The sequence below is a fragment of the Cucumis melo genome, chromosome 8 (assembly GCF_025177605.1).
Source record: "Cucumis melo cultivar AY chromosome 8, USDA_Cmelo_AY_1.0, whole genome shotgun sequence".
In the NCBI taxonomy this organism is placed as follows: Eukaryota; Viridiplantae; Streptophyta; class Magnoliopsida; order Cucurbitales; family Cucurbitaceae; genus Cucumis; species Cucumis melo.
The window spans coordinates 26,614,667-26,630,459 of NC_066864.1; positions in this window are offsets into that span (position 1 = coordinate 26,614,667).

Genomic DNA, 15,793 nt, shown 5'->3' on the forward strand with positions numbered 1-15,793 from the left:
TTCTAATATTATTCCCCCCTAATTGGTCACTCTTTATCTTCGAGTAGTACTTTGTAGAATGATTTTCCTACCTAAAATGAACCACATCACTCTGGTGATATTTTGTATCACAAGGTCCAGATAATGTTGATCAAGAATCTATTCCCGCACATGTTGAGCTAGAATCAATTCCTGAATTTGATAATCATGCACCTAAATAACCTACTAAAATGCACGAACCTAATTAGGTAGCTTAGAGATATTCCTGACCCTATATCTGATATGGGTGAGAAGCATCCTCAGAAGAAAGCCAGGAAGGCTTCAGCTCGTCCTAAAGTCATTACTATAAAAATTGGACGTCGTAAAGTACCTCCTGATGTTCCATGTGTACCCATTGTTGGAATATTATTCCACCTTGAAGAAAGTGTGTAGAGGTGGAAATATCTCGTTCAGAGAAGAATTGTTGCTGAAGTTAATGTTTCTGACAAACATCACTCTTGTTTAAATGTAATGAACTTGGTGATTTAAGCTGGTCTTTCCAAAACCATCTCCAATATAGGACCATTTTATCATCAATTGATCAGGGAGTTCATAGTAAATTTACCTTTTGAGATTAATGATCCTAGTAGCCTCAATTATCAGACCGTCCATATCAGAGGATCTGTATTCAAGATTTCCCTAGCTATCATAAATGGGTTTTTTGGAAATTTTGTCACAGCTGACTTTCAGCCATCTCATATTTCTAATGATGTTTTGGCTTCAATTTTATTTGGAGGTACATTATCTGTTTGGCCTGTAAATGGTATACCTGCTGTCCTCTAAATGTCTAATATGTCATCCTTCATAAAATTGGCATTGCTAATTGGTTTTCATCATCTCATGCATCCAGTATTTCTGTAGCTTTTTGTATCAGATATGTAATGATGAAACTTTGGATGTTGGTCTACTTGTATCGAGCTTGCTGATCCACTTGAACTCTAATATATTGACTCCAAATGATGCTCTTGGGCCGAATCCCAAGACATTGGCGCTAAGCTACAAACTTTTTCAAGGGAGTCATGTCTTGATATTGAGCATGACTTATGACCATCCAGAAATGCTAGGGTGTTTGATTCTGAAGATATGAATTTTACAACAGAAGGTTTCAATCTTCCTCGAGAATTAGCTTCACGTGTTATCAATATAATTGAATCTCGTGCACTTTTTACCTCAGTAAATCTATTGTCTGAGAGAAGACTTGAAGTGGACAATCTTGTGCTTCACTTGAAGAGCTTACTGTCGTCTACTAGTACCACAGATCAAGATCTAGAGTAAATCTTTTCTGTTCAAGTGGGAGAAGAGTGAAAAAGGAGGCCTGTTTGTTTTTATGAAAGAAGGAAGAATGAGGCATGTTTGTTTTGTATATTGTTTTTATGTTCATTGATGTAGTTTTTTTTTTTTTTTATGTGGATCTTTTGGTGTTTTTATTGTTGACTTTGAAGACTGCTACTCTTAGTTGATATAACTGGTTATATGTGTTGTTGCTGCAGCTTAATGTTCTTGATTACTCTATGAATGATTCGTTGAATCTCAATAATGAATGGTGATGTGGAATGACTCTTAGTTGCAATGATTGATACATGTGATGTGTTGCTTCTTAGTTGCAATAGTTGCTACATGTAATGTGTTGCTTCTTAGTTGTAATGTTTACTACACAAGTGTGTGATTGAACATAAAAAGATTTCTCCTTTTTTGACAAAAGGGGCAGTTTGTTGGAAGATTTGTCAAAAAGATTTATTGATAATCTTTTTATTACTAATGGGGATTAAATTTCAAAAGTTAAAAAGATCTTCCTAAATATTAGAAATCTTTAGCTAAGATTTCTTTTTAAATCTATATATATATATCAACTTATGGATGTGAAGACGTATGGCTTTTCGACGGAATAATATCAAAAACCAATGAATAAGAATTCATGTGTGTGGAGTTCGCCATGTGAGATACCGTGTGAAAGGTACTGATGATGACTGATGAATATAAAATAGTGAGGCTTATTCACTGAGGACGTTGTTGATAAGCAATATGAAGGAAGACTCTGCTATTGTTAAATTTGATGATGAATTCAGGGGGAGCAGCAAATTGTCTTTAAGAAGATTCTTTCCTAAATTCAGGAGGGTCTTAATGTTTCTATGTGTCGTTTTCATTATTGAAGGATTAGTACAAATAAAAAGGAAGTACCTTATTGTATTAACTGTAATTTGACTTAGTTAAATCTTAATAATATTGCTTATATGAGCTATATTAGCTCCCCAGACGTAAGTGACATTCACCGAATTGGATTATCAAAGTTCTCCATGCTATTTATTCTTCCGCTGTTTATTTAGCTATTCCGATTGTTATTTACTTTAGAATTAAATAAAGGAATCTAATTATCTCACACCGTTTTTCAAGATCTAACTAACCAAATCAATTATATTTTCTAGGTTGCACTTACTCTCGAAGTTTCCAAAAGTTCCATCACGCCTTCTTTAAGATGGATAAGCTCATGGACCTTCTCCAGATGTGGCCACTTATTCTTGTTACATAATTCATGGTTATTACTATCACACAAAAAGGTGTAATGATATTAGAAGACTTCAAAATAATGAAGTTAGTATAACAACCACTACGATGCAAGTATCTAGTTCTAAAGATAAAAACCTCGTCATGTCAGATATAATGTTTTATTACGTAATACAACAGACATGGGAGATTGATTACCATCAATTATCTTTTATTTTATTTAAGTGTGATTGGGTTGATAATAGAAGTGGAGTCAAAGTGGATGAGCTTGGGTTTACCATTGTGGATCTCAAACATATTGGGCATAAATCAGATCCATTTATTTTAGCAACCATCCAAGGAAAACAAGTATTCTATGTCCAAGATTCTTCAAATCCTAAATGGTCAGTGGTTTTAACATCTCCACAAAGAACTATTGAAGAAGATTTCTTCGAAGATGAAATAGGAGATATGCTTCAAGAGTGTGGTTATGGAGTCATTCAAATGATGCCCAATGTTGATACACCTAATGAGATTGATAATACAACTTCAACATATATTAGTCAAGATTTGTGAGAGTAGATGGGTACATAAGTAATTATTCTGATAAATGTTTTATAAGAGTATGTCATTACTTTGCTTTATATTGTATTTATGTTTAGAGTTCGTAGTATAATTACTATGCTTATGGTATGTCATTACTTTGCTTACTAATGTATGTCTGTTTTTTGCAGATTCATGGATGGAGGATTCAAATATTAGCAGTGAGGATGAAAGACAAATGCTTCCAGAAGTAAGAAACAGATCATTTGTTTTACGTGGCTTAACTACTATGTATGAGTTGGCATCAGTAAGAAATTCTGGACAACGGTTGCCCATTCAATTTAATGAACACAAGCAACCAATTGGAGCCACTTCTAAGATAATGCAAAGTTACATTGGTGTGTGTGTTCAACAATAGATTCATATCACATACAAATCTTGGAAAGAAGTTCCAATAAGCTGAAAGATAAATCTATGATTGTATATCGGTATGGATTCTATAACTATGTTTTTCATACAATGTAGTTTGATTTACACCCTAAATCCAAATATGCTTTTCTTTTTTATTTTGTAGATGTCGTTGGATTTACACCGTAATGCCAAACATTCTATGCTTATGTCTGCATGAAGAAAATTTCGAACTTTCAAGATCACGTTGACTCAGAAGTATATACCTCCATTTAACGATCAACCATCATTTCTGCAGTTTCCTCTTAAAATCTATTATCATATAAATCAAGAACATTGGGAATCATTTGTGGATGCTAGACTAAGTGAAGAATGGAAGGTAAATAATTTTAATTGCATGTTAACTTTAATATTGTTTTGGTATCTAACTACAAACTAATGTGTTGTACAGGATTATAGTCGTATTCAAAGGGAAAGAAGGTCGAAATGCATATACAATCACCACATTTCTCGTAAGGGATATGTGAAACTTGATGATGAATTATTGAGTCTTTATAATTATATTAAAGAATTTATTTTAATATGTTTACGTTAATTAGATATATATATTTGGTTGTAGAATATAACGCGTGATGTTTCCTATCGTTCAACTATTTGGAAAGAAACATGCAAAGAAAGAAATAATGACTATTTTGATGATGCTACTCGAGATTATGCCTCTTGGATTGCAAGTATACTTATGATTATAATACATAATCTTTTGTTAACTTAGCTAATGAGAAAATACTTGTATTGTTTTATTGGTTGAATTAGTTGCAACACATAAAGATGAGGACATCTTGACTAAAACATTGGGTTCCAAAGAGCACAATAGACGTGTAAGAGGTGTGAGTGGTTTTATCTCTAAATCACAATATTTCAACATAGTAAAAGTGAAGGAGAAAATGATAACTCTTGAAGTTGAAATATGTCATAAAGAAGAGGATGACTCAAGATGCAAAAGTTACAAGAAGAGAAGTAATGACTCGAGGTTGTCCATTGGAAGTTTTAACATAGATATTGATGCCGATGTGGATATGAGAAACACACCTAACAACAAAGAAGTGGAGGTAATTAACTTTGTTGTCACTTATAATTTTTTAATGATATAGGATCAATTGTTCTTTACGATGCTTTTAATACTTGTAAAGGGAACACCATACCAGTTGTCTATAGGATCAATTAATAATATAGTTGCAGTAGCCACGGTATTCGATGATGACATTGGCTGTCCCAACCTTAAAGTTTTAGTAGCCGTAGTTTCGGGAGAAAATTTGACTATACCAAATTCGGTGAAGGACAAGATAGAGACCTTAAATCAAGCATTGGGTAACATTATTGAATGGTCTCGTCGGCTTGTTTCTATGATCGATGACAAACAAGTGTGGCTCTTTTTCACTATTTAAGCTTTGATTTTATATGTGGTTGTATTTTGAATTTAAAACCTGGGTTGTGGTAGGAGCATTCAAACATGAAGGATGCCGTGTATTCTTCAAATTTCACGGATGTTAATGGGACTATTAAGCTTTTAAATAGACATGTCGTGAACAACATAAAGGATGTAAACATGATTCGCATGCTAATGAACGAGCTAATATTTAGATGAGATAAACTTGTTTATTTAGCTTTTGAAGACTTGTTGCACTACTGCGACATAGTTGAAATAGGCTATATGTGTATACTAGCGTACGTTACGTAAGTATAAGACATCTTTACTCATCTTTATCTCCAATACCACCGTTATAGTTATTTTGCTCATATTTTAACTATGGTTACTTTTACTTATATATCTTTGGGATGATTGTGATTATGCAAAGAATTTTTTTGTTATTGAGCAATCAAAAATATCGTCACATATCAAGGATCGTGATCTTTGATTTAGAAATCTAGCCAACCAGTTAGAAGCAACTAACTTGGAACAAATAGTTCTAAGTCCATATAATACCGAGTAACATTATTTTTTTTTTTTATTGAGCTTAAATGTGAACTCACATTGAAGATGTTTATTGTAGTTTTCATTGGATGTTGCATGTCATCAATCTTCGAGAAAATTACATTTATGTCTTGGACTCTCTTCAGAGTAAAGTCAATGAAGACATTCTTGGAGTCATAAATGTGCAAGTGTATTCACTTTATTACTTCTTAGTTCACTTTATTGTCTTCTAATGTTTCAAAATATGTAGAGGGTTGAAGACATGACCAGCTAAACACGATCTAAAACGCTATCGATCAACTCCATAATGGAAACTTGTAAAGGTAATTTGCATTGACACATAATTATTTTTGATGAAACATAAGAATAATTTGTATCCAATTTAAATACATGCAGTGCCTTCGTCAATTGAATTTTGTAGGGTGTGGGTACTATGTGTAAAAGTACATACATGAGATAGTGCATAATTCTAGTACTTCTATTACTAGCCTTTTAAGTTTCTACTTTCACTTTTTATATGTTACAATTTATGATCTAAACTCATTCTTTTTCAGTACAAAAAGTGCATATAGGCAAGAGGAGATTGACGAGATTCAAACAAAATGGGCAAGTTTTGTTGGCCAATTTGTGTAAGCTTTTACATGTTTTTTTGGTCGAGTTAAGTTAGTAGTTGACTTTAGTTTGTGAAGGAACCAGTTTTTGTATATACTTCAGTTTTGGGCCTTTTTACTTGTAGTTTTAATGTAAATTAAGTTTTTGTAGGGACAGGCAGTCATATAGTTTTTGAAAGGGCAGACGATCCCGTACTAATTGTTGTTTATTATATAGTTTGTACATATACTTTAGTTAGTGGAGGAACTTGCTGTTGTATATATACTTTAGTTATTAATCACAGCCTGCATACTATCTTTAGATTTTGAGTTTACACTTATAGTGGTTGGATATAGTGTGTTTACTCAAATATGTGATTATATATAAGTGTTGGATGATCGTATTTGTTGTAGTACTATATGGAAGTGTGGAAAAGTGTGCTGGTATTTTAGGTGTTGGATCTTGTGCATTACAGGTGTTTATTATTAGTTTGCCATGGAGGACAACGTGTGTTGTTTGATATGTGATTATATATAGGTGGATATATTGGAAGATATGGAGTATTTAGTCTTATAGTGTTAAATATAGTTGTATTTATTGATATATGATTATATGTAGGTGTTGGATTATGTGTATTTGTTGTAGTTTTATACGAAAGTGTGGAAAACTGTATGCTGGTATTTTAGGTGTTGATCTTGTGTGCATTGCAGACGAAACAGAAACATAAGGTTTGCCACGAAGTAGTAGGCGTTCTATAGCTAGCGTGCAGGCAATTTTTTTTTATATTTGTCATAAAATACAATGACAAACATTTCCTAACATAATTCGAGATAAATAATGTCAATTTTGTCTTCATAAATAAATGGACAATAGTGCAACAATTTAATAAAAATAAATTTGAAAAAACAGACCCAGAAACAAGGTATTGATGTCGTTATTAAACTGACATTAAAGATATCTTTAATGTCGATTTTAAACCGACATCAAAGACCAACCGACATTAAAGGTCTTCAATAACACTATCAAAGATGTCGGTTTAAAACCGTCGTTAAAGAGGGCTTTATTATCGTTTTCAGACCCACATTAAAGCTCAGCCGATATTAAAGACCTTTAATAACACTAGCAAAAATATCAGTTTTAAATTGACATTAAAGGCTAGATTTCTTCTAGTGTATTCTATTTCATTCTTTCTATTATCAATTGTGAATTTTGTTCTTCTAGGCATATTTTCTTTTTCAAACCCTTTAATTAGTTCTTGCAGAACCTAATATTGTATTGACTAGTTCTGTTTCCAACATTATCAGTTTAGAAAAATATTTTTTATTTGTAAGTATATTGTGTCAGTCTGTAAGTATATTTTTTAGTTCTGCTTCCAACATTATTGTCTGCAAGACATAGATCGTTTTTGCTCATTTCTGAATCACCTAACGTATGAAAATGATGCATATTTCTTCATTTAAAAAGGAAATAAGTATGATAAGTAAAACACCTTTGGAATGTATAAGGTTTAGTATTAACAAAAGCATAACATGAAGATAGATAACAAAGTAACAAAGTTATTCTAAATATTTTCAAAGTTAAAAGAAACACTTGTTGTTCCATTATGAACTATGTCAATCTTCTCCTTAGGAGTTTCAAAGGAATCTCTACTACATCCAAATTAGTCAAGTTGGATGAATCAAATATAACATTATCTTGATAAGCACAATTGGCTTCCACATTTTTCCTTTCTTTCTTCTCTAGGGAGGCTTGATATAGATCAACTAAGTGTTTTGATGTATGGTAAACACATGACCAATTTTCAGTCATATCACTTCGGTAGCATACTTCTTCATCACTTTTTGTTGTTGCATGATTGGGCAACTTCAAGTAATCATGCACATGTAAAAAAAAAAAAAAAAAAAAAAAACTAATTTGTGGGCTGCTTCTTAACCCTCATCTTCTTCTTCTTTGCTATTGTGCAAATTTACTATAATATTTTTTTTGGTTCCATTACTCGCAACAAGTGTACATATGAGATTAGAGGTTGGATAAATTTAAATAATTGGGAGCTACCAACCGACAATTATGATTTAGCATTCAGTAGTGAATCTTCCACAACACAAGAGCTAGCGATATGCTTTTAGGATTATGATAGTACCATTACTTTTAATTAAACCTAAATAAATTTATGCTACCAAGTCTCCAAGTTGAACAATAATACTGTATGCTTATAGAGAAATATGGAGAAATTTGCCATTATTCCAACACATGTTTATAGGTCAATTCACACACACATGTATATTCAAAGCCAAGTCATATACTTATGAACAATTAAACAAGGATTAAGGACTAGTTTGTAAAATTTACAAAACTAAGATAAATAATACTTTTAAGATATTGAATAATCGAATAAAATAAACATGAAAATTTGAAAACAAAATCAAAAGTTTTGAAGTACAAATTATAAGTTACTAAACTGAAATGAAATAATTCCAAATGTAACTAATCCGTACATCTTTAATATTAAACTACAAATTATAAATTATTTAAACCGAAAACAAACCAAATCAAATATAACAAACCCATACATCTTTATATCTTCCCCATAGAGATTCAAAGTAGGTTGTAGGTCTTCGATAAAAAGATGAGGTCCTTGTCTCTCTTTTCACTAGAAGAAAATATTCCCATCTTTTTTCAATAGCTATAACCCACTTTAATAATATTTGTCAAAGTGTTGGCAAATGAAAACATTCTTCAAATAATTAATACATGGTATAAAAAATATCAAAATACACAGTTTTTTTTTTTTTGTTACAGTGGCTTAATAGTAATTAACATGTAATCTAAAAATAAAAAAAATGATAGCCCAAATATATATGTATACTTTTAAATCTCTGCTGTTGAGTGTTTTTTTTTTTTTTTTTCAATTTAGTAATGTTTTGTTTAAAAGAATTTCAATTTAATCCCACATTATTGATGAGGCTCGAATGTTTGTTAATTTGCAAATTCTAGATTTAGAGAGTAAAGAACTAAGCATACAGTAAAAAATGGTACCAGTTGAAAATCTATTTACATGGAAGAGAAGAAACCTATGGGACAAGGAGCTGGAGAAGAAAGACAAAAGAAAATAAAATAAGGAAACACAAATGAATATAAATTTATTAGAATAATTGTTGTTTTTGAAACATCATGGACCAAATAGACAATAACATCAAACTTCAGGAACCAAAAGTCATTTTGTTACCAATTCATACATCTCTCGCATTTAATTCATTTTGTCTAACTTATTTTTGTTGGTTGTATGGAATTAACTTATTACTCCTTCATTATGCGTAATTAACTATTTGATTTTATAACTCAATGAATTGAATGTTTGTTTTAATGCCCCAACTTAGTTCATGCAATTACAAACGTATTAGGGCTAGTTTCAATCTCTTGATTATGAATCAAATGTTGACTTGTTTTATCTAAATCTTACGTTCGACATAGCTGGTTTATATTAGAACTTAATTAAATGCATACTTAGTTAGGATATGCATAAGATTGAGAGATTATTTAAGATTTGTTTATGAAATTTATTAGATATGAATTTAAAAATTTATTTAGGTATTTTTAAAAATTTTAAAAAATATTTCAAAATTCTAAGATTAAACTTGTAATTCGACCCTAATAAAAATGATTGGATATGAATTCTAATTTTTTTATACCGTTAGATTCTTTTCTATTTTTACAAAAAAAAATAATAATAAAACAAAAAGAAAAGGTTTGGAGAGATGGGAGAGAATAGGAAAAAAGTTTCTCTTTTTTTTTTTTTTTTTTTTTTTTTTGAAATGGAGTGTGGTGACAAACTATTCTTTAGAAAAGATATGTTGTTCAATGACAAACTATTTTTTTTAGTAAAATGTAACTTTCTATTTTTAATATACATCGATTTTTTCCTATCATTAATATATATATAATAAAATTTTGTTATATTTATAAATATTTTCAAAAAAATTTATCACCTTATGATATATTTAGATGGATAGGTTAATCCTAATTTTGAAAAGGTCTAAAAATCTATTTCATCCCATTAATAAATTTGTGGTATCTAACACATAATAAACATTTGAATATTTGATTATCAGTCGAGTCAAATTTAATATAATAGAAGATCGAACCTACCTAGAATGTCTCTCGTACATGTAAATTTTGATATTTATAATTTTGATCATAAATTTATATTTTACTAAGTATATGGTATGTGCATTTCATCTCACATTAATAAATTATATTTTGTTTTAAGATTCAAATTAATTCATTTTTTTTTAAGTTGATTTAAGAATACTAATTGGAACCACGTGTATTGCACTTATTTCATGATATTGAAAATGGAATATACATTTATAAGTTGAAATAAGATACTTATACTTTATATTCATTTTTTCTTTACTGCATATATATTTTAAAAAGTTCATATTATCAGAAAGGATTTGAATTAATATTTTTTTTTCAAAACTATTTTTCTTTCAAGTTTTTCTAAATGAATTTTGGATCTCGAGAGTAAAAGAAGTAACAAACTAATAATTTTTACATTTACAATAAGAAAATTTTAAAATAAAACCAAAGCTAATCACTTTTACTCAAAATAAAAAAAAAAAAAGGAAAATTTGTTATGATAGCAATAAAAAAGTGAAACTGTTTAAAAAATATAGAAAAAAAATTAAATAGGCTACAAAAATTTTGATGACTTTTGCTATAATTTTTGAAATACTTCAAATAAAGACCTATTTCCAATCATTATTTAACTTACTTTGTAAAAAAAATGATTAAAAAACAAATATAATTAAAAAGATAAATTTATGAGAAATTTTTGTTCAATAACAATAACATTGGAACAATTGACAGAATATAGCAACAAATTTAAAATATCTAAAAAAAAGTTGAATAAATTTTACTATATTTTGAAAATAATTTGAATTTTTTTAGTATATTTAAGAATATCTCTAAATTTACTCTATCACCTATTTCTTCAATATATTATGGTCTTGAAAATATTTTGCTATTTGAAGGAATCAAAATCGACTATCGTTGGTTTTTGTTCCATCTAATAGCATTTGAAAGTTTAGAATTTTACACGTCGATTCTCCTTGAAAAAAAGTTGAATAGACTTAAATGGAAAAGTTTAAGATTCTACTTTCTATGTTTGTTTCGATGTTATGACTTTTATGATTGTTTTTTATGTCGGTTTTGGCACGTCTTTTCATCTTTAAATTCGTTATTAGTTATTCTTTTTTTTCAATATTTTTACCTACATCACTTTACTTCCTTAGTTAATATTAGTGCCATTTTTTTTTAATAAACATTTGTTATGTTTATCATGAACTTATTTTAATCTTTATGTTTTGTTTTCATCCTTAGTTAAATTTAACTTTGAGATTAAATATGTAATGTCATATTGAAAGTAGAAATTCTGACGAGTAAACACAAAATAATTTTGCTCAATTTCATAGTATAACTATTGATTTTTTTTTTTATTATTAGTCAGATTGATCAACTAGATTAATTTGTATCCAAAATTTTAGTTTAATATTAAGATTTGGTTTACATAAAAATAATCAAGGAAAAGAGCTAAGAGTGCGAGTCTAATTAATCAAATTAGTCAATTCAATTAGATGAAAAATATCTTAATCAAACGAAGACTAAACACATTATGAATAAGGATTATGCTTAAGTGAATTGTCAACTAGGGACAGCCGAACAACCTATTCATTATGGTTCTTCCAAAATTGATTAGAACAATATAGCAAGTTATACTAAGCTTTTGCCACTTAAGATAAAATAACAATTATATGTCGCCTTTTGTGATTCGATGCTTAGCTAATGACTATACAACTTCCGATAGTGATACAATTATAAACATGCAAGATAGAAAAAAAATCTAAGGATAGTAAAAATGTATGCTATTGATATAAATCTCTAAAGTCACAATATCGGAGGAAACGAATTTTACGTCTAGCTATAATGAGTACCTCAGCTCCTCATCAACATGTCACTTAAAGAGGTTGAGTTTGGGTACATCAAGATAAAAATAAATAAATAAATAAAATAGAGAAAATATACGACTAAGAATCGACTAGGATCAGAAGTGGGAAGATGTGACTTAAAAAATCAGGTAAAAAATAATATATGTTTAAACTAGTTGAAGTGTCATGACAATGATGAAAGTGATCTTCAAATGAAATGAGTTCGGAGTGCCAAGGTATTGTGTGTCTTGCACAAAAAGAAAGCTCTTGACCTTGTAGCTAGCATCGAGCAAGCACCTAGCTAAATTTGTTTTGCTCTAATACAGGGCAAAACTGTTATTTTCATATTCTTTTTTTTTCAGTTGATGCATTTAAGTTCTGTTTCAATTCCATTTTGTAACTAACGCTTCGTTTTGCCCTCTAAATACTTGAAACATATAAGAAATCAAATGAACATATAAAATATAGGAATAATGTTGAGTTAAGCGAACTATGATAGCACATTTTGAATGATATCATTAAACATGTTTAGGATCTCCTTTCCCAATATTACTTTTATTTATTCTTAGAAACAATCTTCAAATGATTTACATTGTTGCATTCTTGCGAAAATATTAGGTTAGAGTGTTTTCTAACTGTTTAGTCTTTGACTTTTTTGTTTCTAAAAATTAAATCTTATCAAGTTTTTTCTTTATGAAATAAAAAAATAAATAAATTCTTCGTCAAATTTCAAAAACAAAAACATAAATTTTAAAAACTATTCTTTTTTTTCTTTTAACTAAACCTTTTTTAAAATATTGGTAAAAAATAGATGACACTTTAGATGTAAACTTTTCTTTCAAGATTAAAAAAAAAACAAACGAAATATTAAATTGTTACCGAAGAGAGCATTGATGTTAGAAATTTTACTTTATCCATTTTATTTGGGACACAATCAATTAACTAAAATGAAAAATAAAATCCTTCTAATAAAGGTATGTTCAATATGTCTTATAAATGTTTTCAAATTACAATATAATTGGACAAAAAATATTTTTAAATTAAAGAAATGAAATAGAAAAGAAGATAAAAATAAGTGGAAAGCAATATTAATTGGGGAGGAAATAATAATAACTTTTAATGATCATCTTTGATGACAACCTTCTTTAACGATGACGGAACATCACCTCAAGCAACCAACTCCAAGAAGATCACCTTTAATGATCAACTTTGACAATAACTAGCTTTGTAGGTCAACTCCGATGATGACCCTTCTGGCAATCAACTCTAACCACCAACTTTATTGTTATCTCCAATGACTAACTCTAATGGCCAACTTTGCCAATAATACACTAAAAAGGAAAAAGAGCCTCGACTAGCAAAAGTAAACTGAAATTATTAGTTTATAGTGTTTAATAGTCATCTTTTAAAGTAATTTGATATTTAGAGATTGTTTAAGGACGACCAAGTTATCCTTAAAGACATTTAATTTGTCACAAACATCCAAAAGACCGGTTGATTTTTTGTTCAACTAATATGTTTAGCTACGGTGACGTTTATTGTAAGGTTGTTGATTATATAAATAATACTATTTTTGTCTAGTCTTAAGTGAACTATTAATAGCCAACAAGAGGTTAACTCATCTAGCACCTGTATGTACATGAGGATAAGAGAACCGAGTTATCCCCATCCAAATTTATAGTAAAAAAAGTAAACTACTAATATGTAGAAAATATTGTAAAATATATTTTTATTTAATTGAGTTCACATCTAAAATGAATTTGAGAAAATATGCTTATAGTGGACGAAAAATGTAACGACCCAACTTTTCAGTCTAAGCTGAGGTCATTACTTTCTGCTAAGACACAACATCCAACATGAAAAACTCAATAAAGACCCTATTCAAATATTCATTAAAACTTCAAAATGCAATAAAATCGTTTGTGGGCCCTAGTTTAGATAAATTTCAAAAACTTCAAAACATAGTTTATGGAATTTCAAACAAAACAAATGTAACGACCCAACTTTCCAGACTAAGCTAAGGTCACTACGTAGTATTAAGACTCGACAGTAAAACACACAAGCACATAAAAGATCGGTTACGATTCATTAAAAACGTTTAAAATATCACAAAAGCAATTTCAGGCCCTATTTTAAATCACATTCCCAAGAATTCCAAAATATAGTTCTCAAATCATCAAAACACAAAACCACCAATCAAATGTTCTAACCATGACTCGATCTGACAAATGAAAAATAACAAGTAACAAAATACATCAGTGGAAGCATAAAGGAAACCAGACGCGTCCATATGGCTTTCACGCATCCTTCTTGCCCCTCGCCGGTCTGCCCCTCGCCATACCCTTACTTGAAAAGTTAATAAGAAAAAGGGTGAGTATAAAATATACCCAATAAGGGACCCACTACTGGGCCCGTTAGGGTAATAACAGTTAGCTTCCTATTAAGAGGTACCGTACATAAACAGTCTAGTGGTTCTGTAGAACGCACACATCAGTCTCGTGATCCCGAAGGATGCACATATCAGTCTAGTGATCCCGAAGAATACACATATCAGTCTAGTGATCCCGAAGGATGCACATATCAGTCTAGTGATCCCGAAGGATACACATATCAGTCTAGTGATTTCGAAGGATACACTTATCAGTCTAGTGATCCCGAAGGATAAACATATCAGTCTCGTGATCCCGAAGGATACACATATCAGTCGAGGAATCCCGAAGGACACCATGCCTGTAAGGTACTCTACCTCATAGATAAAGCTAACTGTTACCCCACAGTCTATACTAAACCATCTACAACAGTCACATCCCAATAACGTTCAGGCTAACGGTTCAGTCATAAGCTTAGCCAGTCAGATAGTTTAGGTTTAAGCAACTGTCTCCTTGGTCGCTATATGTATATCCAATTCACACTTCATCGTGACATTCCCTAAATTCAGTCTAATAGTCAAATCATCACTTTGTAAATCCCCCTTACGGTACTTTGTCCCAATTTAAACCCTAGCACAACGTCCATATTAGGCATAACAGTCGTATTCAATTTACAGCACCGCTTAACCGCGTATCCACAATCTACCCAAGAGATTTCCAAACCCTTGGTACCTCCACGACATAACTCATACCCAGTATCCTGATAACAAACTTCAACTTTATACAACATTAAGATTTTCATAATCCATCGGCATTATTATTTCAATTGACAGCACAACCCATCAACATAACCACAATAAACAGAACATCAGGCCATCAGTACCCATCAACAGAATAACTCATTACATATATAATAGTACATAGGCTACAACTAACGATCACATTACCTTTAATCAGTCAAGAGCATATAAGTGATATATACTAGTCAAACGTGCGTCAATCAATTCAATACAGTTACTAACGTATAATTCCCATGTGGGTTACTACGTTTCCAGTCTCGTTCTGAGGTCCAGTAGTAAGAAGTCCCTTACCTGAAATGTAGCTAAATTCTCGTTCAAGTCCGCGTCCAAACGAATCCACCTAAACACGAACATACGGGTTTAACAATGACATCACCAAAACCCATAGTACAAAACGTTCCAAAGCAATATCTACCGACTTACCCAAGAAGAGGAGAATTGGCTCCCACTGTGCTTTCCGTAAAACTCCTGAACTCGAGCGTCACCTCTCTAACACCTTCAGGGGATCAACAGTTAACCCAACCAATCAGTTCAACATTTTAATCCGACATTTAGACTCGCACTGACTATTGAAAATATGAGAAATTCATCACATTGTCCTTACCAAAACTCACCGGGACCCAG